At 35.6% G+C, this 9,891-nt stretch overlaps 1 long non-coding RNA gene across 2 annotated transcripts; it reads left to right on the top strand.

The window, feature by feature from the left end:
• Positions 1-1,515: 1,515 nt before the first annotated feature.
• On the top strand, positions 1,516-5,132 carry LOC125217843 (uncharacterized). Of its 2 annotated transcripts, XR_016134432.1 has the most exons (4): positions 1,516-1,740; positions 4,121-4,222; positions 4,522-4,587; positions 4,668-5,132. It is a non-coding gene; the product is annotated as an uncharacterized LOC125217843 (long non-coding RNA). The 2 variants fall into 2 exon arrangements; XR_016134433.1 differs by lacking the exon at positions 4,121-4,222 and having other exon boundaries at positions 1,556-1,740.
• The last annotated feature ends 4,759 nt before the right edge of the window (positions 5,133-9,891 follow it).

Genomic DNA, 9,891 nt, shown 5'->3' with positions numbered 1-9,891 from the left:
TGAAAAAATAGTAAAAGTTACTAATGTGAGAAAATCCATAAAACTAGAAAACCAACAAAATTTACTAATTTGAGAAATAGAAAAAGGGGAACAAATTACATGCATAGCTTTAAGATCAAATTAAATTAAATTTACTAATATTGTTATAACATCTAAAAAAATGGACAAGAAGAAATTTACATTTTAATCTAAATTAGATTTAATTTATATCTTTGTATAGGTGTGAGTAAATTAGTAGTCTATCGAAATTAAAACAAATTCTACCTCTAATTACTAATGGGCTGATATGTGGTGCTACTATTGTGATTTGTGAGTGTGGAAGATCAAGATATTAATATTATATGTCTATATAATGGAGTACTAATGGAAGAGTTCATACATTATTATTTTTCAATTTTGGCCCTAAAAACCATAAACTTTTTCTGAATTCTGTTTTTTCCCACTAACTTTAAAATTTGTTTTTAAAGCCACGAACTTTCGATTCATTTGCTATTTATCAACCCGACCCGAATACCAAATCTCTGGTGCAAAATTGTCCAACGTGGACAACTGGAAATATGACCGTGTAATGGTGTTATTTTCTGAATTAAAACTTAAAATTAAATAAATAATCTTGAAGAAAATTTATGGAGATGCAATTTGCAATTTTCGAGACCTCAATCCGCATAATTTTGAAAAATAATCTTCAACCAATTTCTGTAAATTCTCGAGCAAATTTTCACTCTCGAGCTTCTCAATCCGCAATTCTTGAGCTCCTTCTTCACTGAGAGCTCCTCAATCTGCAAATTTCAACCAGACGCATTCACGCTTCTACCGGCCAAATCTCTTTCCCATCTCTGCCGCAATTCTCTCTCACAGCCGCGCAGCGCTGCCGCCTCCGCCGAATTCAAGGCAGCTTGAGCGAACAGATGCAACCGCCTCCGTTTTCAACCTTAACCCGCCGGAGATGCTCACGACTAGCCTCCGTTCTAGCTCATGTTTAAATGGTTGCTAGTTTCTCTTTGTTCCTACTCACGACTAACCCGCCGAAGATGCTCCCGCCTCCGTTATGCTCTATCTCTTTGTTTCTCTTTCGGTTCATGAATTCGCGGCGCATTTGGTTGCTAGTTTTGTAGATGGCGCCGCTGACTATGCGGCTGAGGCGTTCGAGGTCGAAGTAGTTAACGGGAGAGGATTGAGGAAGGAGGGTGTGAAATGGGAATAATGGAAAGATAAAGGGTGGGAAATGAGAATATGGTAAAATAGTTGGCATTGCCAAATAGGACTTCCCTTTATGATTTTACTGCCAAATGGGATTAAAGATGACATATAGACCAGTTGGGTTTCACCTTTGACCCGCCGTGGGAAGAAGCACACGAATCGAAAGTTCGTGGTTTAAAAAATAAATCTTAAAGTTGGTGGGAAAAATTGGAATTCGGGAAAAGTTTATGGTTTTTAAAGCCAAAAACCCTTAAATAAATACACTACATAAGATAATGACATTTGTCCACCTTTACCTCCACAAAAATAAATTGGAGTAATATTGAATAGAGTTTATATGTGTGTGTATAGTAAATAGAAAAGAAAGGGGTAGAGATATAAAGCCTTCTACTCCCTCATTTTAGGGAGGGGGAGACTTCCGGCCCCTCTCTTCCTCAAAAAAAAAAAAAAGAAAAAGAAAGAAGAAGGGAATTTTTATATAATCAATTAGGCTACATTTCAAGAAGAGTACGATATGAGATTGTGTGGGGCAAAATTAAGGTATCTTTCTTACTTTAATCTATCTCATGAATCTATACTGTGTTGAACTTGTTAGCTTAAAATTTATGGTTATTTTGAGGATTCATGGAGGTATGAGTTAATTCTTAAAATAGTTGATGGATATAGGTTCACAGAAGAATGATAATAAGCATGTTTTTATTAGTTATTCAAGTTGAATGAAAATCAAAGCATATGTTTTATGTTTAGACTATGAGATAGGCCTGTGTTGAGAACTTATTCAATTATTTTAGTATAGAGATTAGATTTGGATTTAAAGTTAAATGTGATCTAAATAATATTTTTCGGGTTTATTTTAGTTGATATTGTAAATTGGTTATTTATAAATAGAGAGAGAAATGGAAGAATAAATGTGATTGATCTATTGCTACCAGAAGTCTTAATCAAGCATAAAGATTGTGTTTTTGATGTTAATAGATGTATTTTATTTTAGTTACCAAATATAAAATACAGGGGAGCTATAGATTACATAGCTACTAAATTGATTTATATTGTTTTGAAGTTAGAATCTAGTAGTGCGATATAATTGTTAACATGATTATTAATTTCAATATATTTCACTTCATCAAATTATATGATGTGAATAGTAAAACTGAAGTTCATGAATTTATTTGATGTATTGAATATGGAAAATAAGTATAAAGAGTATGGTAGATAATTGAATAGGGAGGCTATACGATGGAATTGAGAATTTTTTGAGATCATTAAGTAAACATGTATGGATAAATGGAAAAACCTTATAAATTTAGTATGAGCATAAATATACGATACAGGATCTGGGATTGTGGAATATGGTATATGATCGCATATAATACATGATGCTTGAGTAACTGTAAGTAACTATATAAGATCTATATAGAAATCGTTATGAAAGAAGAAGTTTCAATTAAAACGTGTTTATTGATATATTTTGGAAATTGGTTAGAGAAACTAAACGTGGAATGAATCATTAATCAAGAATGGTTAAGGTACGATTAATGTACAATTGTGAATTATGTGATAGTAATTACTTCCATTGAATCATGGTTGTGATGATGATGATCATAATAATAATAATAATAACAACATCAACAACAATATAATAATAATAATAATAATAATAATAATAATAATAATAATAATAATAATAATAATAATAATAATAATAATAATAATAATAATAATAATAATTTGCAGGCAATTGTTGACAATTTATAACAAGATTAATTGGATTGATGCGTTTTCGTTTAAATTCAGTAATTTAAATTCATACTAAGATTTTGGCACAAGACAATAACATGAACGAATTTTACTGAAAAAGAGTGAAAAACAATTATCATAATAATTTTGTCTACTTAAATCGAAACTATCGAGTAATATGTGGAGATTACGGACGAATTGTATACATCAATCAAACTAATCTCATTGTAAAACGATCAAATTGGAAAGATTATAGCTCATGGTTCCCGTCTAACTTGGTTCACAATCACAGCTTGTTCAATTTGAAAGATTATAGCTCATGATTGAATACATATGTATTAGTATGTTTGGTTCATGATACTAAAACCTTAGATGGATAATCATATATATGCTCCCTCCATTTCTTAATAATAGAAACTGTTTTCATTTTGGTCCGTTCTCTAAATATATAAACTTTCCACTTGATAAACTTCTTTCCCGTTATGTGATGAGACTCATTTTTCACTAACATATAGTACTATACATTTTCCTTTCATTTCTTTCATACTTTATCAATTTTGTATTAAAACTCGTGTCATTTTAAAAGTACTTATTTTTTGGAAACTGAGAGGAGGAATAATAATGCGTCAGTTACCCTCTCCAACTAGAATAATATGGCTTCAAATTAAAGAAACATCAATAAATAGATATTTTAGTAAATTCGTAATATGCTCATGTGTATATACTCCCTCCGTCCACGAATAAGAGTCCCGTTTTTTTCATTTTGGTCCCGTTTTTTCCATTTTGTTACCTTGTAATTTGGAGTGTGGTTGAATCTAATTATTATGCACCCTAATACGAGTTATTGACACTCAGTATGGGTTATCGTCACCCCTATGCGGGTTATTGGCACCCTAAATGGGTTATTGTATCCTAAGGACCCGTTTGATAGCCTACGAGGATAAAAAATCGCCCAGTTAGTAATCAAGGAATGGAGGCCTGGTGGGCCAAAATTTGTTATCTTTAACAGTCGTTTGATAGGCAATATTTAATTCCAACCCAATTCTTTTTTCATTGTTTGATAGCATATTATTAAAATTCTATTTTAGCATTGAATGTATATTCTCGGTACAAAGCATAATTCATGTTCTTCTCTTTTTTTCCCTCCCTCTCTTTTTTTCCCTCTCTTTTTTTCGTATGGTAGCCGAAGAGTTGTGGCTGGGTTTATTTAAACAGAACTAGGAGCATTGTGGATGGGTCTATTTAAACAGAACTAGGAAATCTCTTGCTTATTGGTGTTTGGAAGGTAACAATCCCTTACCCATTTCAACAAGGATGTTTCAATTTTGTATGTACCATTTATTTGTGCTGATTTTATGTGTGCAATGTCAAACCTTTTGTGAAATTTTGCAATATAGCTGTGTTCTAATTTTTGTTTACAATTGTGGGTGTTGGTGGAGATGTGAAATTTTGCAATTTATCTGTGTGCTAAAATTTGTTTACAATTGTGGGTGTTGGTGAAGATGTGAAATGTTGCAATTTTTTCAACGGTGTCTGTTCGGCTGTGAGTGTAGAGTATAGAATGTTAACCCTTTCTTTTTTTAGATAAACATAAAATGGCTGATTACCGTCGTGGCAAAGCAGTTATGGAAGCAGCTCTCGCTAATCGTGGTATGTGTGAGTTCTTTTTATAGTTTTGTTTTTAGTTCTCAAACATTACACATGGTTTTTGGTATGCATCTCTAATTCAGGAACTAGCAATGTCCCTCGTCCCAAACAACTCAAAGGCGACAGGAGTAGGCGCATGTGGAGCGACCGAGAGGAAGAGGTCCTAGTTGCGGCCTTAAAGGAGCTTGTTGCACAGGGGTGGAAGGCCGACAACGGATTTCGGGGTGGCTACCTTAAGAGGCTGGAGGACGCATTACGCAGAGAGCTCCCTACAACAGATATTAAGGCTACCCCCAACATTCAATCTAAGCTCGGTGCCTGGAAAAAGTGCTACTCCACGCTGCAGACTATACTTTCATTGAGTGGTGTCGGTTTCAATCTCAATGGAGACTATAAAATGTTATTTCATCAGTGTGTTCTTCATTTAATTGTAGGATTCTACAACTGTAAAAACTTGTTCAATCATGTGACAAAAGACTAATGGGTCAACGTCAAATTTATTCTCAGATTTACAAATGTATTCTCGTGCAAAAATTCGCCTTTACCTACTTCAGATGTACAAATGTATTCAAATGCATGTTCATTTAATTGCATTTTTAGATCTCTCTAATCAAACATTAGCTCCACTTTCCATAACGTTTATACAAAGACAGGAGCTGGCCTCCCAACTAGTATACAGGATCCAAAATTGGAGGGGCCAAAATAAAATCATAAAAATACTATAACTTGAAATGACACGAGTTTTTAATGTGTAATTAATAATGTAAAAGAGAAAAAAAGATACTAGAAGCAGTGTGGATTTGTAGTATCCACATTATTAGTAGAGTTTAGTTTTGTCCAAAAGTTTTCTTATTTAGAATTACTCTAATTTCATTGTATACTACCAAAGTGTCATTGGTCGCCGAGTAGGGGCGTTCGCCCCCTCTTGCCCCATGGATCCACCAGTGCTCCCAACCCAATAATCATCTTTTGTTAGCCATTCATCAACACTATGTTCCTCATCTGCAAATGTCTCAGTATACATGGTCAACTTATCATTGAAAATTTTTCAAGTTTTCATTGCAAATGTTGGTGACCTAAAAAAATATCAGATGTTAGCATGTGGTTGCTATGAAATACAAATCATGCAGTGCAAGAGAAGTATACCACTTCGTGGAATGTCTATTTGTACATGCCCAGTGTCACGATCGCACTTTGCTAAGGATAGCGAAAGCGGGTAAATTGCGACTAATGAGAGGGATTAAAGAAACGGGGAAAGAAAAGGGAAAAGAACTTGTGAATATGCCCAAAGGCCAAGTCGATCATATCATAGAATAGAAGTCAAATGTACCATTACATGGTCTTAGAACTAGAATAAACATTACATCAATAAATCAGAGTTCGAAGGTGAGATTCTAAGATGTCTCACTTCACAAAAGAGCAGCGGAATAAGTCCATACTAGACGACTTCGTGTATGAAGACACGAATCGTGAAAAAGATCCACTGGATTATTTAGTAGCATCGACTCCGATCATTTCTCCATCCTCTTGACGTTCAACCTGCACATTTATAAATACATGCAGGGCTGAGTACAGGAGTACTCAGTGGACACATGCCGAAAACAAAACATACAATATATAGTTGTCATCCATCCACAGTATCGCACGAGAGTTTTTCTTAAAAGGCCCGAGCATACTAAATTCTTTTGTGAGCTAAAAGTTCGATTGATCAATCTAAGTTCTTTGGATCCTCGCCTTATCTGAGAATCGTGTACCGTGAAGGTGGCCACCTTCAGCGGACACATCGCCGGCCAACCGCTGATGGCTCACGGCTCTCGTGCACGTTATTCCGAACAGGATTTGCGGTTCTATTGGGAACCGAATTCGTTAAACTCGGGCTGGCATCGCCAAAACCCGCGGGTTACAACCCCAATAGATAGGCCTCAAAACAAACATTTTATGGCATGACAACAACTTTAAAATAAATCACTGCTCCATTTTGAGAAAAGATGATTTTTCATAATTTCACAAGTATTTGCTTTATATCCATACTATAGTGCTGGATATTAAAAGAAAGCCCACTTGATATGCTTATGTCTCAACTCAATTACTCGCTTTGGCCTCACTCGCTTGAAAATAAATAGTGTACCACGCTAATTAATAATTGAATTATTTCTCTTTAGAAAGAATGCACGCATCCTATTGGATAACACCTATATCTCAGTCTCGTCTTATAGGATTTTTTTCTTAATCCTGCCTCGGCTTTACTACTCTGCAGAGTTTATTTATTCTCTTTATTAACTTTGGAGAAATTCTATTTTCTCTAAACAAATACTCGGCCCTTATTAACAAGAATAGGAACTCTTGGAAAGTCTCTTCTAAAATTCTTTTCTTCGGATTTTTCTTAAGGCCGCCCATGGCGTCGCGGGGCGACGCCGGTCGGCTTTCGCGTCTCCCACTTTACTACTTTATTTCCCGGAATCTAAATTATTTGGAAATTAATTAATTGAACTCCATCTCAATTCTTAAATAATTCCAACTTCTCATAATTAAATCTTGGTCCAAACAATAAATCTCTTGGCCCTCTAATTAAATGGAAATATCTCATCACCTCATTTAACTCATATGGCCCAAGCTAAAATAGCCCATCACAAAATATACTCTTTAATTAATTCCTATGGGGCTCGGCCCAATTCCCTCTCAATTCATTAGGCCCAACAGTTAATTAAATTGGGAGTCAATCCAATTATATTCTCCCCTTCCAATTATATTCTCCCCTTCCACCGTGACTTCTCCCTTCTCACATTCCCAAAAGTCGATTCCCAACTTAGAACATGCAGCAGCGGTTTTCTACTCCCTTCCTTGGCAAAATCGCCGTCTCTCCGGCGAATCGAGGCCTCTCTGCGTCGCCGGAGCGTCGCCGGCTCCGTCTCTTCTCCCAATTTTGCACATTTACCCCAATTTAGTCCAAAACTAAAAAATCCCTAAATTAGAAGAACAGAGAAGCAGCGACGGTTCCTCTCCTCAGCTCGTCGCCGCCTCTGTAGAGCTCTCTCTCTCCTTCAATTTGCCACCGCCGTTCTTTCCTCCGGCGAGCTCTCTCTCTCCTTCAAGTTCTCTCTCTTCATCGAGCCCTCACTGTCGGGCTCTCTCTCTTTCTCCGAAGATCGCAGCGCCGCCGCCGCCGAGCAAGTGTCGGGGAGCTCCTAGCGCTGCGCGTACTCTCCCCGGCTCGCGTGTTGGAGCTCCGAGGTCCGCCGTCGCACCTACGCCTCCAGCTCCGTGGAGCAGGGCCGCTGCCTTCGTCGCCTTCTCGGCGAATCCAGCGGCGGAGAGGAGGGCCTTGTCTCCCTCTTCCTCTCTCAGCTGCCTCTGTAGCCGTTCCGCGGAAATTTTCGGACTCCGTCGACGCTCGCTCGTTGCCCGGCAGCCCCTCCGCCTAAGCTAAGTCACCTCCCATTTTCTCCTTTACTCAATTTCTTTAAATTCTAGTAGATTGGAGATTGATGGTATTTCGTATGATCTTGTTGGAGTATTTAAATTCCATGATCCAATCTTTTGAGTGCTTACTGGAATGATCTTTGGCTATGGTATTAAAGTTCTAATTTTTCATTTGGGGCCTTTAGCTCATTGTGTAAAGACTTGATTGTGACATCCCTAACTTGAAACATGCATCATTTTGCATATTGACATATTTTTATTTATCTTTGCATATGTATATTATTTTTATTATAGAGATATTTAAGTATGCCATCAAATATATATTTGATTTTACGATCTGACTTCTAATATATAAATAGTCTTGATTCACTAGAGTTTTTAAAATAAATTCATTCATACAGTATAAATTATATTATATTATATATATGTCAATTTTATTTTATATATGTGTGATTGTGTACCATATAGTACTAGTTATGTACTCCCACATTATTATGTGTACAAATATAATACTTATGCGTGTATTGGGATAAATTAAAGTTACATGCAATGTAGGGGAAGAATTGATATATGTGCGTGACTTATCAAGTAAGCATTTATATATGTATTATTTTGCAGCTCAAGTTTTTTTTATAAAACTACACGTTTTCAGTTTTACTAATTACGTGTTTTCCTTTTAAAATGGGTAAAGTGACTCAACAAAGTTTTAGCCGACATATATATAATTTGAGATACGGAGTACATTTTGGGCATTGGAAAAATTATAGAGAAAAGGAAAAACAGAGCTTGAGACGTGTATGTTGAAGAATAAAATTTTACATCGAACACTGAAATAAAATCACTCTTTCGGACGCAAGTAGAAGCGAAAGTGGCAGATTAGAAGACAAAATTGGGAGTTTGGCTAGATTATCTATCATATCGTATTCAGGTGTGTATAAATCACACTTTTAATTTTACATATTTTATATGATTGATTGCTACGTGTTAAATTAGAGTGAATATTTGAATTATATGATGTGAGCTTGAAATGGTTATGTGTAATTGATATTGATGTTGTAAATTATGTAAATATGTGATTTGTGCAATGAATATGTTTATCTATAGTATTGGAGTTAATTGATGGAATATATGGGTATGTAATTGGTGCAATAGATATGATTGATGCATGGTATTAGAATTACTTGAACCATGGAATTAAAGAGGATATGTGACAGTCTTGCTCTAGATCTGATATACAATGGAAAAAGACCTATGGGTCATATTCAATGATAATGGACCTACGGGTCAAAGAATATATGCAAAGAAGGACCTTCGTGGAAAGGTCAAATCAAAGAGGGGCCTTCGTGGAAAGGTCAATATGCAAAGAGGGGCCTTCGTGGAAAGGTCAAATAATGAAAAGGGACCTACAGGTCGTATACAATGGAAATCCCGGGCAGATATCAGGCTTGATGTGTCACAGAATAATAAAAAAAATGTAGAGACATATGCATATGAATATTAAATTGTTTATGATATTTATTACTTCCGGTGATATATGTTGGTAAATGAATGTATTTGATATTTGTATGTGGAATTAAAGGTAAGGTTTATATGCACTGAGTTGTGGCTCATATAAACCACTAATATTTTTCAGGAATAAGATATGAGTGAAGTTTTTGGTTGAGATGAGTCGTGGGAATTGCACATGTTATCAGGGTCGGCGGCTGACACGTTTTGACAACCTTCTCCTCTCATCATTTTTGCATGTTGATAAATGTATAGTATATAGAGTGGTGAGAGGGTCCCACTACTGTTAGAATGTTTTGAAATATGTACTTGATAGCTGTTGATTTCTAAAATTATATATAATATGTGTGCTTTTGAAAAATTTGAATTTATTTGTAGTAA

The sequence above is a fragment of the Salvia hispanica genome, chromosome 1 (assembly GCF_029641045.1).
Source record: "Salvia hispanica isolate PSC_SH4W2 chromosome 1, Shi_PSC_v1, whole genome shotgun sequence".
Taxonomy (NCBI): domain Eukaryota; kingdom Viridiplantae; phylum Streptophyta; class Magnoliopsida; order Lamiales; family Lamiaceae; genus Salvia; species Salvia hispanica.
This window is presented reverse-complemented; position numbering and strand designations above follow the sequence as displayed.